Genomic DNA, 18,362 nt, shown 5'->3' with positions numbered 1-18,362 from the left:
AAATATAAAACTTTCTGAAAATAGGGAAGTCATTAAGATAAAATGAATACTTTATTTGTGTCAGAGTCCCCAACAGTTCCCAAAGGCCTTGATGTGAGGTGTGAATTACCCTGCTCAACAGCACTTTTAAGTACTGTACTGAAATAGCTGCTTCTTATATTCATCTTCTGCTCTGTAGCATCTGCTTTCAGTTAAAAATGGCTGAGGTGAAAAAAGACCTACTTTACAGTGGAGATCTATGTTATACACCACTAGAGGTTTTTGCCCTTGCCTGTATGTTATATAAAGTAATGCATACATGCAAATGAGAAGACCTATCTGACATGATAACATCATGTAATGTAATGTCAGGTGAATCTGCCAACAAAGGCCTGGGTGAGAAACAATCAAAGAGAAAGAAAAAGAAATAAAGGCAAATAATAATTAACCCCCCCACACACTTTTAGTCTTAGATTCTAATTATTAAAGTTCAGGAGGCACTTAATGAACCAAGAAGAAAGGAGGACTTTGAGCTTTAATAAAAGCAGTAGCTTTCAGTATAATAGTTTCACTATTACAGCAAATATATTCAGTAATTCTATAATACATATCAAAATGTTATCACATCCAGAGCTTCTTGCAGGCAAAGCCACTCTGGCTTCACTGCAGTATTATGAAGGTAAGATATGTTCCTTAAAGAGTTAAACAACATGGTGTCACTGTTTGCCTTGGATAAAGTAGAGCAGGTCAGTGCCCACTCACTAGCCACTCACACCTATGAAACTGACAGACACTAACATTTCTTTGAAAAATTATGTCAGTCAGGGTTGAAAGGACACATCAGGTATGCACAATAATCACATTTAAGTCAGCAGTCTTTCCTTGTTTATTTATATGCATCACAGAATCTGTTTAATGTATTTTAGGGTTTCAGTTTTCATTTCTATACTTATATGAAAAAGGCAACATTTATTTTTAATCTTCAGCAGCTCTGCCATGTTTCATTTCCATGTACTAGAAGTACAAGAAAAAAATCCAAAAACCACAAACAAAAAAGCTGACTATGCCCTGGTATTTGTAAACATTGTTATTACTGTGTAGGGCAACTTGTTATTTCTTCAAGAGGGCTTACAGCAAGCACTCCTTCTTCCTCTTGAGAATACTACTAAAACAAATACATACATTCAATCAAAATGTTTAGCAGCTTAACCACAACTGTAAATTAAAATTAAATTCAATGACATCGAAATTTTATTTTATACAACTTTCATAATTTTAAAATTGGTATTATGCCATTGGTATAATGCAATTATTTGGCTGACATTATAAACTCCTACAGAGATGTTTATTGATATTGTTGAAATTACAGAACATGATGTAAAATGCAGAGAAAAATACCAGGTCCAATCTCTAAATCCAATCTCTGATTGTTTAAAGAAATGTTAGTATGTGTTTGTGCTGCAAATAATAGCACTTACAATAAAATGTCTTGATTCTGACTAAACCAACAACATTGTTAAAATGAAATTTGACTGTGTATGGCCAAGGTAGATACAGAAAATACTGAAAATGTCAAGAAAAAAGCAACCTTGCATGATGGAATCAACATCATTTCACAGACTTCTTAACTTTGGCTGACCATCTGAAATGCTGTCTTCATAGGCAAATCCAGTTTTCTCAACTATGGTTATTTAAATTTCAAGGTAATTGTAAATTTTGACTGTCCTTTATGCACATTAAAATGTGTTAAAGCTCACAGTTCAATCATAGATTTAAAGGCTCTTGCCATGACTTTTAAAACACTGAGATGAAATTATGCCTCATCAGTTTAAGTTCACTTAACAGTACTGACTGGAGAGATACCAGTGAAGAAAACTGCTAATTGTTAATCCTTGAATTTTGCATGTCTATGTGAACCTCTTAGACTACTAAACTTTCAGATCATATTATACAGAATGATTTAAAACTAGATTTAAAGGGAAATGGGCTATACCATCATACTGCTTATTCAAAATGCCAATTACTTTTGACTAGGCAAACATTCATGTTTCCCATACACAAATACATTTGCCCAGTGAACCCTCACACATAGGCCTGTGAGTCCCTCCGGCCAAGCAGGATATTGAACAGTTAATACAAGAAACGAGTGCCTGCTTACTCCACAAAATTCATCCAGCTACCAGTGAAGATCTTGCCTCCTAACAGAATACAGCGTTAAATAGCATCCAGCCAGCAAATAGGGAAGATTAGTGGCTTTATTAATTAGATGAAGACAAAATGATGATGTTCTAATGGGGCTGACCCTCCATCATATTCCTACCAATGGGGTATATAAACAATATCTTAAGGTGATGAATATCCACTCTGTTTCTCTCTCTTTATAATTATATAAATATATGTATAATAATTTATACATATTATTCTGGTAGGATCTGAAATTATTTTCAAAGTGACAGAAGTTCAAATGGGAAGAGTGGGAAAGAGGTGCTCAAGAAGGGTGATATGTGACCCAGCAACAACACGAATACAAGGACCATCAGGAATGGCAGGACCAGCAATATAGGGATTCCTGTTAACAAAGAAATAGAAGCACCAGGGTCTCTGGGGGCAAAAAAATGGAGCCAAAGTGCTACCACTCAAGGGACCTCAAGGGGCTTAGTCCACGTAAGCATTCTAGTACTGTGCTGGTTGACATGATATCTCCTCTCAGTGAGGAGGAGGCATGTTTAGTATGAATTTTTCACTCAGTTATCCAAGTCCATATATCTGAAGACTTCAACTAAGCAACTGTATGTGATAAATAGCCTAACAAAGTGCCGGTACTGTTGTCATCATCAAGATTAACTACTTCATGCCAAAGATGTAGGGGCAATGTAGGGAGAAGAATGAGCTACTGAGCTTGAAATCAGCAGAGGTATCCCACAGCATGACTGACCAGCTCTCTTCTGGAGGAGTATTCCCAGAAGACCTAATTATTATACTACTACAGATATCTATTGGACCTTTGGGGAAACTGTTAATTCTCAGATACGGAGCATTGCTTCTGTTTTTTTCTTCACTTTTCTTTTGATAATTTTTCTTAGCTGTGGTCTGATGATCACAATGTATGCAGCATTTCATCTGAATGGGTGCTGAGATTGCAGACAGCTCTAGTAATCAAGGGGACTTTCTCTGATCAATAGACATTGTCCCTTATTTTTCAAGTGGTCTCCCTTGGGGGCCAGGATGGGGCAGGGGCATTGCTTTTTTCCCCTCTTTCTTTTAATATTAGCTGTGTTTAAGAGCTCACACTTTCACAGAAATTTCTCAACATGAAAACAGTGGAATTGGCTTGTTCGTCCAAATAGTTTTCCATTTGAAAATATGGTATTCTTGCATATCAATATATATGTTAGGTCTGTTTTTCAGAATATGTTAAACACCTTAAACTGCCTTTGAAGTCTAGGGAAATTGGGATTCTTAAAGATTCCAAAAATCATACAATTCATCATAGAATAACAATTTTAACTGAAGCAAAATAAATAGTATTCTTCCAGCAGTAATTTCCTAACAAAGTGGATTGTTTCTTTCAAAAATTGCCTATTCCAGAAAGGATGTTTAAAAAACTATCCTGCATATCCTATATAACCATATTTTGGCACTTTGATTTAAATTTGGAAGAAGGAATGAGGAAAGAAAGGAGAAGATGTGTTGAACACACATCTGGCTAAACACATGCAGAATTAGCCAGTGGAGATTGGGAATGCGTTGCATGGGGCTTGACTGGGTGGTGGAAGGATAAGTAATGAATAGGAACTGATGAGGAATGTTTGGGTCTCAAAAGTCAGCACTGACTATGGCGTGGTTTTAGAGAAAGATTATACATGTATGCAATATTAGGCAGCTGCATGAATCGTGCTAATGTACACATAATATGCTAGGAAGAAGAATCTAACAGAAAAGCTTGAGAAATGCTGGTTTAGGTGGCTTCCGTTTCTGTTACAAACTTAATTTATTGCCAAACCAGTCTGAGAAGCAGAATGTAACCCATGTGTGAAAAACCTCAGAGCAGCACAACATATGATACGGAATGCTTTAAACTTTTTCTGATTCCTTTACTGCATATTGTTACATTCTTTTCAATGTCAGTCTTCTCCTTGAAGTAGGAAAAAGCTATGAGGGGGTAAAAATTTATGCTGGTAAAAGGAACCTTAAAGACCTTCTATGCAGCTTGTCTACATTGAAGTCTGCAGTGGCAAAGCAGACTTAAAGTGTACTACTAGTATAAGTCATAGTTTAGCTGCACAAACACATGTGGATTATTTCCCTCATTATTTTAAGTTTTTTGAGTGGTTTGAGGGGGAAATACTCATTTATATCTGAACAATGTGAAAGAAGGACAAAATGAAGACTGAACAGCTTACAGGTAAATCTAAAGGAAGAGTACTACTTTGTGCTTCATATTCATGTTTTGCTTGGACCGACTTTTTATTGTAAGGAATGTGGGCTTTGTAGCTTCTTTATACGTGTATTTAATCTAATTCCTTTTGATAAGGTTTCTCAGTAGTTTTTTATTTTTCTGATATAGCACTTAAATCATTTCACACCTTTCGTGTTATCACTCTGATTTCTGTTTCTTCTAGCTCTGCTTTTACACTGGCTTTTTGGATTATGAAGGAAAATAAAGACTCCAGATCTCAGTAGAAAGTCAGTTTTTGACAGTGCATAAATGTAAATGCACATATTCATTTTGGTACATAATCATATGAACCTCTACATGCAATGTTTTTCTTTAACAATTGTAATTTTAATGACAGTTCCATCAAATTTCACCCATTCTGAACAGATACTAACACCTTATTATATGTTTATAATATGGCACTCTAAAAATAACTAACATGGATGTTATTGAAGTACGAATAATATATAAAACCAGTAGCTCTTAAATACATTACTCAGTATAAACAAATAAATAAACAAACCCCTTTGCAAAGTAAAGATTCTCCCTTTGAGACAGCAAGCTGACACCTTGGGAACACATCAGTTTAGACTACAGACTGTAGCAACTACTCATTTCACAAAGAAAAAAAAAATAAAAGAGAGAGACCAAGACAGAAAGAAAGAGAACTTCTGTTGAACTTCTTTGTAAATTAATAAAAAAAAAAATGTACTGTGGTCCTAGTGAGCAAACACCTCTGCAGAAACATTTGCCTTTAAATCACCATCAATTTTTTTCCTGAAAATTTTGCCTAATTATAAGGTTTGAATCTTTACAGAGTAAACAAGAAAGGGAAGCTTGTAACTGTGGTTTGTGGAAACTGTCTTGTCACCTGAGAGCCCACCACATCTCAGGAATAGACACTGAGGAGCAGAATATACTCACAATTCTGCCTACTTTCATGAACTACTTCTATTATTTCAATATGTTTCTATTTAAATATTCTGACATCACAAAGGCTGTTTAAGCAAGTTTGTTATATGTTTCTCCCACCCTTCTACTTTCTTTGCAGGCATCTAAGGCTGAAGCCACAAAGTTGTCATCCTACTTTCTCTGAATTCGCACTGTTATCTATTCTCTCCATACACAGCCCCTCAGGAAGAACAAATTATGTAATTGGATTGATTTTTCTCTTCAAAGTCCTGTCCAAGTGTTAATTCACAGGAGCTATTCAAAGGAAGTAATCTATAAATAGATTCTTCCCCTCACTTGAATGCCAGCTTTCAATTGCATGGAACATGGCTTTTTCCTATAACCTGATATGTACAGGGCTTTATTGTGTTGTGATTAATAATTAAAACAGCAAATCTCTCTTAAATTATTGTTGTACCTGAAAGGACATGTTACAATGTTATCTTGTGTCAGGTACAATGAAATAATGTGCAAACAGGAAATTTTCCATATCCACATTCTCATTTTTCCTTTTTCTCTTAGAAAAGAAACCAGCGCATACCATTTTACTGAGATGAGTTACCCAGCTAAGCTTTCAATCCAAGTTAAGTATATTTCTGTATTTTCTTTGTCTTCAGATTTTTCAATCATCATAAAAATCCAGATCATAAATACAGAAAAGATAAACATATTTAGCTATATAGACAAAGAACTATTAAGATAGCAAAATGAGGTTGCTTCTTGGAGAAGGCATGATTCTAATTAGACAAGTAAAAAAGATCTAGGACCAGATCAATAAACAGAAATACTTCATTCTTTGTTACTGGACAAATTCAAGAGTCTTTATGTGAACATAAATCCCCAGAAGATAATTTATTTCCAGAGGATAAAACTTACATCTAAGTGTATGTAATACCTGAATTTTACATCACTGCTTCTCCTGCTTTAAAATTCTGGAGAGAATAGAGGGGAGGAGGTGACCTAAAAAAGGAATTGCTCCATTTTGGGCATCTCTATCATCCGTTTTTTAAAATATTCAGAATATGAGCTGATCTTGTAAGATGAGCAGAGAAAAGAACATATCTTGAAGCATTTCAGTGAGTCTGTGATGAACTAGATGTTTTTTATTGCAAGCATTTTACAAATATCTAAAGAGATGTTCTTACTCCATATCTCAGATGACACATACTTACTACAAAGCTATCAGCTTTGCATTGCTTTTTTTTTCTATGTTGAAACAAGAGGAAAGAACTTGCCTGATTTTCAGTGGGGGCTGCAAAATTAATGTGCAAGGAGGTTTTGCATTATCTAACAAATGTTTAGTTTTCCTCAGCATATGCTCAGGAAGATATTTAAACCTTCAATCAAATTGAGCCAAATCTACAGTCTTACTTTTCAAACTGTGTGGGTTTTGATCATATATGAAAGTTTGGGTTTCAGAAGAACTCTCTGGCCATCCAAGAAGATATCTTTTATCTTCAGAAGTATAAATGCATCTGAACAAAAGACAGTCTGAACTGTTATCACAGAGTTTGGTGAAAAAATTATGTCATATAATTATTTAGATGGCATTTAAGTAAATCTGATCTGGCCTTAATTACTGAGTTGTTGATTTTTACCTGCAGAGGATATGCTTAAGACACTGTGCAGAATTAGAGCAGGTTACCCATGGAATGGTTACCTAAGGAATGAAATAGCCGTCTTGGGGTCAGAATATTAAAGTCTGAATCTAGAATGAATCTAGAATGTAATCTCCTACAAATGCACCTGGACACAAAATAGAGCAACCACTATATTTAGGAAGCATAGGTACCTATGAGTAGTGCAACAGTCAGTTTGCCTTCGAAATTAGGACATGTTCACCCTTAGAAATTAAGACATTTTCATTTAGTTCTCTTCATTTCAATTTATTAATGAATCTTTAAATGTGGGAATTTGAAAATGTTGGCCTGGGCTCAAGTCAGCCCATTCCCATCTCCAGTATTTCATTGGAAATTAATCACTAGTTGACATAATGTTACTTTTGTATATTCTTTCTCTCCCTGCCACCAGAAATCAAATTGCCTATGCAAAGTTACAGTTTCAAGAGAAGGAGAGGAGTATGTCAGCTCTCCTCCCTCTCCCGTTCCCCCCACCCCCCCATCATACATCAGTTTGTTGTTTGGTGGCTTAATACCATTTTGACAGAAGACGTACAATAGTTTACCACTATTGTGTACTAGATTTTCTAAGAGCATCCTTACAGCATAAAAGTCTTCAGGAAATGCAGTCACCAGTTTCTGAAACCTGGAAAGGTCATGTGGTTTCACTCGTAAGGTAACAGACTAATTTCTCAGCTCTGCCATTATGTGAGAGCATCAGCATCCACAGTTTAAAACCGGGGTCCTCAGAGTTGTGCTCTTGAAGCTACATGGCAGTATCTGCCAAAGAACCACTTTAAAGTGTTTCAATATGCAGGTTGTTCTCGGCCTGAAATTATTAGTCTGCCAGGGAAGGGCAGGCTCTGAGGAGAGCACAGGTACAACTGAGAGTATCTCTGACTGTCCCAAAGAGTATCACTGAGACACAGATACAGCTTTAGGCTGGCACAGCCTATATTGTTGGTGGCTACTCTTAATTATACAATAGTCTGATTTTGCAGTGACCTCCTTTTGTGCAAGGAATTCATGTCCGTTCACTGGACTCACTCCAGTAAATCCACATCTCTTTTGTACTGGGGAGTCCAGCATTGGAGTCCAGCACTCCAGATGTGTCTCCCCAGGGCTGAGCAGAGGGGGAGGATCCCCTCCTTTCAGCTGCTGGCCACACTCTGCCTAACGCAGCCCAGGAGGCTGTTGGCCGCTTTTGCTGCAAAGGCTCATTGATGGCTCATGGGCAGGTTGGTGTCCACCAGGACCTCCAGATCCCTTCTCTGCACAGCTCTTTCCAGCCACCCCTTCCCCACCCCCAGCATGTACTGGTGCCTGGGGTTCAGTTACTTATACTGAGTAGCAGAAAGTAACAGAAAGTAGCAATAGCAGAAAAAACTATTATTACATAGCACATACATCATGTACCATGCATTATGTGGAGCATAATTTAATGTGACAGCAACATCTCTACTGATAGATGAAGGATATCACTAAATTTATGCTTACAAAGGTAGAAGAAGATATTAAAATGGGGGATAATGCACCCAAAAAGGCTGAGGTACACAAACTTAAGAGTGAAACTGTATTCAAGAAAACACAGAATAGTCCTAAAAGATCCTAAACAAACTGAACTTCCTAATGCCAAAATACTATCTCACACTGAACAAAGGAGTTTTCCATTTCTCTGGGAAGAGCAGGTTCTAATCTTGAAAACACTAAAATAAATGAGGTGAGAAACAACAGCATGCATATTAATACACTCAACACAGAGCTCAACTGTAGCCTAAAGCATTATCAATGACAGAGCTGAAGGAAAGATTAATAGCCTTGACATCACTGGAAGAAATAAGTAATCATCCCACCATTCTCAATAAAAAAATATATTCAAATATATTCAGAAGAAGATCTGGAATTTGACATTTTTACATATGAACCTACAAATCTAAATAGAAATAAAAAGTAAAAAGAATTTTGAAAATTAAATACATAAGTCATAGGTGAACAAAAAATAAACTCATAACCAGGCATTCTGTTTTTCTGTGATTCTGCAATCTGGCAGTGATGAAAAGATTAATATATTTAGGAACAGAATTCAGGAGAAAATCCTTCATGAGCTATAATCTCCTGGTTTTAATCTAGTAAAAGCAAATGGACACAAATCCAGTGAAACGCATGAAATATTTTCCATTATGCTATTTAAAGTGTCAACTAATAGAAGTTCTTAGATTATGTTTCAGAATTTGTATCATAATGTGTGAACATTATGTTTCTATTGCCTTGCACGCTAAACCTATCCTAGTAGGGGGCACTGATGTTGTACACTGTAATGCATTCAAACAGAACAGTGAAATAGGTCAGATTTGATGCCAGCTGTCTAATCTATCACAATTATCTAATTTTAAACCCTCTTGGCACAAAGTGAGGGAAAATAAATTCCTATTTACCATTAATTTTCCCACTGAGCATAGCCTGTTGATAAAGAAAGCAAACAAAACCCCAGCATAAATGGATCATAACCTGGCACCATTGAACTAGTTCTGAAGGTTAGTTAGTCATACACTTGCCTTTAAGAAAGTGTTATAGTACAAAGAACCTTATTCCTTGCTGACTTTATCAGTTGGGTACTTTCCCCCCTCAGCACCTACAGCCAAGGCAAAGATTTGACTTTCAAAAGCTCCTTAGAAGCTCAGGTTAAGAGGCTGCAAAATATCTATCATTCAGTTAAAATATTTATCATTGCATATCCTGTATTATTTATAGCACTGACCAGAATAGCAATAGTAGGCTGGTACATATGCATAAATTCCTTCCATAGCATAGTGCGCTAGGAGGTCTCCTATAGGAGAAGAATGACTCTCATTTCAGTGGCAATAAATCAGTGGAATGAGAATTAATAATTCCTATCCATAATGCTACTCCAGAATTTTCTTCTGAAGTCATGAACCAGAAAAAGCTGACAATGTATTGACTCAAGTTACTTGTAATCATGCATTGGATTTTGTTCTCTCTAAAAAGTACATTTATTAGTTAAGTCAGAATGGCATGTATATTATTTCCTCACTTAAATGTTGATGAAGGGTGACATCAACCCTTGAGATCATACCTTGATAGTTCAAGTATACTCCTGGTGTTGCACCCCTATGCCACAGTCAAATAAAGAAGACAGGAGAGTATTTTTGACGCTTAATTTAATCAACAGATATGCAAAACAATCAAGCATCAGTGAAAAGACACCCAAGAACCTGGACTTAATTTAGAAATGTGATTGTGGCACACATCCTATAACTAATGAAAACACACTGCATGTTACACTTTCCAGACCTTATTCAGATCAGTTGAAAGCATGCCACTCTTCAATAACTCCTTCTTCATCAGGATTATAAAAATATATTTATTTAATATAGATTTGCAATTCTAGATTTGCAATTTGAAATTTGCATTCTAGATTTTATTTTTTCCTCATGTGTGTAACATAGGGACATGGCTTAAAAAATTCTTTATGACACAAAATGCTGTGATGCTTTCTTTAATCTTACTCCACTGAAATGACTTGGGAGGATAGCATGAATTAGTCTTCTACAGTCACATGCCTACAGATGCACCCAGTGACTTGCTTTGACTATATTTATCACATATTGCCTTTTGTCTCCTCTCTAGGAGAGTGTAGGCTGACATTTTTATTTACAAGAAAAAACTTAATAATCCTTTTTATTTTTTAACCATATCCTTGCTGAAAAAAACTGTTGAAAATTACCATTTCTGTCAGTGCCATTTCACCTCAGTGCCTTCTAATACTTTTGGTATGATTTAGATGTATGATGCATCGCCAGTTTACCTAGAACATTCCTGTTCCTTCTATTGCATGACGATAAGGAGCACTGACCCTACTAGATGGTGTTTATTCAGCTTGCAACCTCTTTCAGATTTAATAGGCAATCCTTCATCCAAAAGCAAACAGCCCTTAAATGGCCTCAGATAGATCTGCAAAGTGTTTGTTGTCAACATTGCTGCATTCCATTTCATTTATGACCTTTTACCGTGAAAAATTGACTTCATATTCTTCTAAATGCTTGGGCAATAATGGGAGGAGAAACCAGCCACAAGATCCTGTGCCACTATAAAGTGCATTTACTAGTAAGAAATTAAAGGAGGCTTAGCACTTATTTTTCCTGCCAAAATTAATTTAAAATAAAGAGAGAAAAGTCAAGCACCTTATTATGTATTAACCCCTTTTATTCATCATCAAATCTGGTGTAGGTCCAAACAGACTTCTTTCTCACATTAGAAATACAGAAGTATGTTTACATACTCAGTAAAAATCTAGGTCACATAGCCTCTAAAACGATAACAATGGTGAAAAAAATGATGTTGTATATGTATTTACTACTTAATAAACACCACATAAACTAATTTTCTCATCATCATTGCAAATTAGATATAGCTGCAATATCTCTAATCTTGCCAATTGGCTGAAATTAGGGTGAGGCTTTTTTCTCTCACTGTCTTATCTCTAGTGCTTTCAGATTTGAAGGTTTTTAATCTTAAGCTAAAACCTGAAGAAGGTTTTAATGAAGGGCAATATTTCAAACATTCTTCTGTTGTATTCTGACTAATTTTTTTTTTTTTAATATTAGTGATAATATTCTTGTCCTTTAAAAGAAAAACATATTAATTAAAAAAAAAGTCTAGGAAATCATAGTAAAGCAAGAAATGTAATTTGTGGTGCAGTATTTAATTAAAGTGAATGTTAATTCATTAAATTTTGCATTAAGTTTCAGCAGTACACATGGAAGTCACTTGGAAGATCAGTCACTGATTCTCTTATATTTATCTGCCTAATCTATTATACATATTACAGAGAGAGCAAATATTTTATCACGATGTATGACTTTACCTTATTAAAATACAACACAGAACATATGTCTGTATGCTTATATTTAAATACAAGACAGGAGAAAAGTGCTGAACAATGCCTGAATCTTATGTTCATGGTTCTAAGCAATGTGCAGTTTAGTAGTTCCAGAAGAACTCACCATCATGAGTAATTCACTTATTTTCTAGTCTAAATTTTAATTTTTAAAATAAACTTAAACATTTTAAATGAAATTTTATGGAACTTACTGAACAGTAAGGTGCTTCAGTTCTGCTGTCTGCATTACAGGCCGTGGTGAAGATTGTCTCCTGTACGTTGCAGAGCAACACTGCTGCCCAAAATCATAACTACCCAACTTGACTTTACAGGCAGTAAGGCTTTACTGAGAGGTTGGAGCCTTAGAAAGGAAAAACGTATAGAATTTGTGGGGAAAAGTACACACTCAGACACACACACATGCGTACTTGCAGCATCATACACAGTCTGGAACAAGTGTTGGGAAGGTCCCAGGTCCCTCAAGGGGGCCCTGGGAGCAGGCGAAGGGCAGGAGGGAGGGAGAGCTGGACCCCAGAGCTGGCAGGCAGCCCAAGGGCACAGGCCCAGCTTCCACCATCCTGTAGTGCTTCTGCAGCTGCAGCTCCCGTGGTGACAATTTCCCACCCCTCTTCCCTCTGTTGGAGGTCTCCTCCTATGGTGAGATGGTTCCAGGCAGCCCCCAGCCTAGAACTGCCCAGTTCTAGGCTGAACTAGAACTGCCCAGAACTGCCTGATGTTTCTAGGCAGCCCCCAGCCTAGAACCTGCAACTCATTGCCGAGCTGTTGTTTTCCTAGACCATGGCAGGTGCCTTATGCTGCCACTCAGCTGTTTTTTCTCACTTGGCTACTACTTCTTTTCTTTTCCTTTTCTTTGTAATTCTTGAAGCAGTCTTTTCTCTGCTCTCAAGGCTGTTCTCTTCTTCACTGACCAGCAACTGACATTTAGTGAGGTTTTTTCCCAACTTGTGCCCATATTTTCAAGACTTGTACTATTATCTCACACTTAAACTGTGTATCATAACAAGAGATACCTGGTACCAAACTCTAGTTCACACAGCCAGTTTTCTAGCAAGTTGACTGACCAAGGCTAGAGCATCACACATTTAGTGTATGGCAAAGTTAGCAAAATTTTAACCTGTGGCCTGTTACTAGCAATGGCAATACTGGTCTTTCTGAGTCACCATGATGCAACAGTAGACGCTGGGTGACCTTCTTTCTACTAAATGAAGAACCATGCAGAAATGCTAGCTAAATACCAGTAGGGTCATTTCTGCATTAGCACAGGACTGCTGTTTTCTTAGCTCAGGTGGTTAAGGGCAGAAATCCCTGCACTACATTTCATTGTGCAGTAAAGATATACCTATAGTAATGTGAAGAGGATATCAGATACCCACTTACAGGTGCTGATACAACTGCGTGCATGGAATCAAATAGTTATAACTTGCAATTGTGTGACAAAATCATCACTTTCTTTCAGTGAAAAGATGAAAACTACAGTTTCTGCAGGTAGCTCTGGAATGTAATTACACCACTGTATCCTGTAATTGAGTGATTGAGCTCATTTTTGGAAGCCAGAAAAGCCATGAGTACACATAATGTCATGCCTCTATTTACCCATATATCCACTGTGAATACATACATTATGCTTCTTAAATTTGATTAACCCAGTTATAATCATGTGTATATGTTACTCCACAATATAGTACTCAATTTCTTTTGTAATTAAAGGAGGCAAGAAACTGGGTAACTGGAGAAAATTATGACCTATGTTCTCCACTATGGATGATCTCAGAAACCAATCTGAATGTCTTCCCGCACATGTGTTTCCATTGCTTGAGATTGTCACAATCAGTAAAAGCCAACAGAAAAATAACCATGCAACCCTTCTTGTAAGTTCAGGTACTAGTCACACTTACACTGACTGTTGACCAGTAGCCCGTTTCCAGTCTTAGGAAAGACTGGCTATATAAACCACAAAAGGATAACAGTACATTGGAGTTACACCCAACTCAAGAGATTTCAGAGTTTACACACCAGAATTATGCATAAACTGTATCTAAAAGCTTTATTCAAAACTGTATTCAAATCTTTAACATAGCAGAATTTATAAATGAATGTGACAATAATTATTGGTTTGGAACACTGTTTTCTTATCTCTCCCTAATACGGTATAAATAATACACTGTGAAATACCTGTTAAATCACCTTCAAGGTATAATGATAAAATGAGATTTATCAACTTGACAGTAAACTAATTTCAAATAGATTTATGGGAGTTCAGTACATTATGAAATGTTTGTACTATATAACCACTTTATTAAGGCAGGCAATGAAGCTTACTTTCTAGCATTTACACCAAGACACAGGAACTGTTCATGTGATCAAAGATTAATATTTACCTTGTATATCTCCTACTTCATTCACAGAATATCATTCTGACCCAGTTACTGAGGATGCAGCTATACTGAGAGATTTAGGTCACCCTTCAGTTTACCCCTTCTTTAATATTGGCCACACTGTAGCCACAAAGCCAAAGTCCAGTTCAGAACTCAGCTAAATACATCTATTTAGGACAAAAAAAAAAAAAAAAGGAAAAAAAGAAGGTCATTTTGCAGTAGGATATTCCCAAGGATATTTGCAGTAGGATATGTCTTTATCCACCACTGAATTCTTCACTTCCTCTGCCTCTTTAGCGCAGCAGATACAGTAGCCTCCCTTGGGACTGAGTTAGCTACTGATGGAAAAATGATCTTCACTGTTCAAGCTTTCCACCTGCTTTTCCGTACCTAATGCATCACCCCAGCTATGGATAGCTCTCTCCTTCTAAAACATGGTCAGAAGAGATGAGCAGCATTAACACACCAGGGTTCCTGAAATTTTAAGCTGAATATTACCAAATCTTTGTAGATTGGCCTCTAGAGATTTGGCCTCTAGAGATTTAGGGATTAGTCTGCAGACTCCAGTAGGGCTATTCAGATGTGATGTAGTGTGATGTAGTGAAATGTACTGAAGGTGTAGATCCTTAATATGCTTTCACTCCTGATGCTGATACTGAATTAATTGAACATTCACTTACTGTAGGAGATTTTATGTATATTATAATATTTTACATATAGTATATTTTTGTTAAATGTAAAAATGTAAAATCAAAAATGTAAAATAAACCATCAAGTTCATTTTGAATCTTGGGTACTGCCGATAAAAAATTATTGACTGGCATGATGCTCTTTTTCTTTCTTTCTTCCTTTCTTCCTGTCTTTCTTTCCTTTTTTTTTTTTTTCTTTTTTTTCAGTCTTGTGCTCCTTTACTCTGAAGGTGAATTTGCAAAATTCAACAGGCTGGTTAATTAGTACCAAGCTCACGGCTGGCTAACAACAACTTATTTACTTAAAGTGCTAATTAAACTGAAAACAAATTACTGATTTATCTTGTTAAAATAGTTATTTGTGACACAACTCAAGCCCTGTCCATAGGAAATTGGCACTTTATAAGAAAAAAGAAAGCCGTATTTTTCAACAAGATTGTGATAATTTTCATTAAGGGCTAACATTTGTCCGAATGAATTATGCTGTCATTAGCTATGTATTGCATTAGCCACAAGCTTTTCTTCTTTCCCTGCTAAATTGCAATATCGTTTTCTTTCATGACTTTGTCTACTGAGAAATAAAAGAATCATATATGATACCATTTATGTATGTTTATACAAATATATGTAGAGTACATTTTGCCTAGAAAAGTACCTTTTGTCTTCTGTGAATACTCAGACTTTGGGCTTTTATTTATAAGGAATCTTTGATTCATCTCAGGGCTTTATCATTTTTTACAAGAGAGGAATGAATTTAAGTGTCTCTGTCATACTTTGGTGTGTCTACTGTACTAAGCTTTATTTGCAAAGGGCTTTTGTCATAGTTGCTAGCAAGAGTTTCATTTCACTTTATATCAAAGTGTATTTTGTAACAATATTTTAGCTCGATGTAGAGCTGAGTACATATTGTGAAATTTTGAGATTTTACTGTGTTAATGTGTTATAAACTGAAGTCTTATAACATCATGTTGAAGAAGAAAAGCATATTCAACAAATAACTACAAAATATGTTCATAAAAATGGCCTACACAATATGAAAGTAGATATATACCTCCCAGGCCTGATTTCCAACCTTTCTAAACACTAAAAATCAATGATAGCATTCCCCAACTGTTCAACAGACCATATCCCATTCAACAGTGTTATGAGCAGGGAACTATGAAAAGGAGAATCAACTCTGAGTCACCAGCAGAACATAAATGATTCAAGCACACAAAAGTATTCAAATTAGAGAGAAACTACCTTCCAGAATTCAAAATCTGTAAAAAAATGTTTCATTAAATTACTGTCCGGTCATAAGGAATTGTGGTGTGACTGGAGAAATAAAATAAGTGCTGTATTAACAAATTAAAGGAAAGTTACATGCAGATTAATTGGTTTAAAGCTTTTCACGGCTCTTGTCCAGCCTATACATTAGTGTTTGTTTTCTGTACAAATCTGGTTATGGTGTGCACAAGACATGCAAAAAGGAGACAGATTAATTTTCACCTGTGATTGAAGCAGAGCACAAGTGGGGAATTCACCTGAACCAAATATATTGTCACAGTATTCCTGAATCTGGTATGGAGGCATAAATGAGAAATCAGCTGATCTCAGTATTTTATATTTAAGAAAAACTGAAGAAGATAAGTAGAAATTGTGATAACTGGAAATTAAAATTAGATTGTGCCATATAAAACAAGCTTCTTTCTTTGGAAACAAGAATTGAGTCTTGTTATTTTATCAGCAAAGAGAAAAGAGAGGACCTGATTTATCTAATCTTCAATAAAGTGTTTAGTGTATTACCATCATTAGTTGGGGAAGTTCTGGAGGGAAATAAAACAGTATATTAATTGTAAAGTGGACTTTGTTTTAAGTTAGACTGTTGTAACTTTTGTGAAAGGACAGTAGTAGACAAAAGTTTTAATAAAAAATAACAATTTTTAAATCCTACCTTATGATTAAGCAAGAAGTAATAATAGTATAACATAACATACTATACTATACTATACTATAATATAATATAATATAATAACAATAAGCAATATAGTAACAGGTAACAGAATATAGTAATATTAATAAAAATGAATGCAATAAGCATTATGAATATATATATATATAAAGGAAAGGAAAAGAATGTGCGGTGATGGACTCATGGATTCTTTTGCCACCCTCCAGAGAGCAAGCAGTACCAGGCAACTAGCAGTAATTGTGCAATTTGAATTCACAAAGCATATAGGCTGTATAATAAGTCAGAGGAGAGGTCTGAGCAAATAAATAGTGTAATCTTTGATGAAACACAGTTTTCACCCTTGTTAAGGCACCTATTTTTCTGAGAAGTATGCTAGGAACCTTTTAAAAGTCAGAAACACAAACTCTTGTTTTATGATCTCATGAAGATACAAGGAATGTGTTGTTTGTTTGGGGTTTTTTTAAATGTTATTACAAACTATTTCACATATAAATTTTTAAAATCACCTAATACTAATCACAATAGCAAGTATTACACTTTGGGGACATATTTCCGTCAATAGCTACAGCAATCAAAAAATGACAGGCATGATTAATTGTTAACATTGTATAGTCCCCTTATGGTGAATTATATCCAGCTTTTCTTTGATACTCATACTTTCTCTTAATCAAACCTGAAAATAGTATGAAAGATTTTGTTACAGGTTGCAAGTTTCAGTGAACTTCAAAGGCAGTCATATGTTTAAAGTCAAGATTGTTGAGGAAAGGTTTTTGATGTAATAGCTTTGGGGGTTTAAAAGGCAATACGTTATACAAGGAGGATAAAAGATATATTTATATACATGTAGTTGCATGAGTAACAGTGAAAGAAGGAATTAACTTTCAGTCAGTCAAGTTGTCTTTTTTAAAAAGTCACTAGAAGAAGAATGAATACAATAGAGTATGATGTGTTGCGTTTTGCATTTGTATCAGTTTTCTGATCCTGGGACAAGGTATTGACACATGGGACAGTTAAAAAACTGAGAGAAATTAATGTAATGCAACATCTTCCTAGGTGGTTTGAATGAGACAGGAAACATACCTGTCAACTGGTTATGCAAATTTAGTGGGTATTTTTTAAAAGCACAGAATCTACCTATCCGTATACAATTGCATTCTTTTTTTTTTAAAGAAAACTAATCTCTTTTTTACCAACATATAGCAAATAGTTTGAACACTACTTATTTAGATCAGTAATGCATGTAAAAAAGTAGAAAAGACCATCATAGTGGTAGAAGGCACAAGATCTTGGAACCATAGAGGGACCAAGATCTGAAAAACAGCATATGTAGGATGAGACAACCACTGAAGTGCCCTAAAAAAGCTCTAACTACTTATCAGTCAGAAGCCTAGAGTAGGCACTTCATTTTTTTACCAGTAAAATTAAAGGTAAGATTTTGC

This window comes from Mycteria americana, chromosome 1 (genome assembly GCF_035582795.1).
Source record: "Mycteria americana isolate JAX WOST 10 ecotype Jacksonville Zoo and Gardens chromosome 1, USCA_MyAme_1.0, whole genome shotgun sequence".
Taxonomy (NCBI): domain Eukaryota; kingdom Metazoa; phylum Chordata; class Aves; order Ciconiiformes; family Ciconiidae; genus Mycteria; species Mycteria americana.
Note: the sequence above shows the minus strand (reverse complement) of the source record.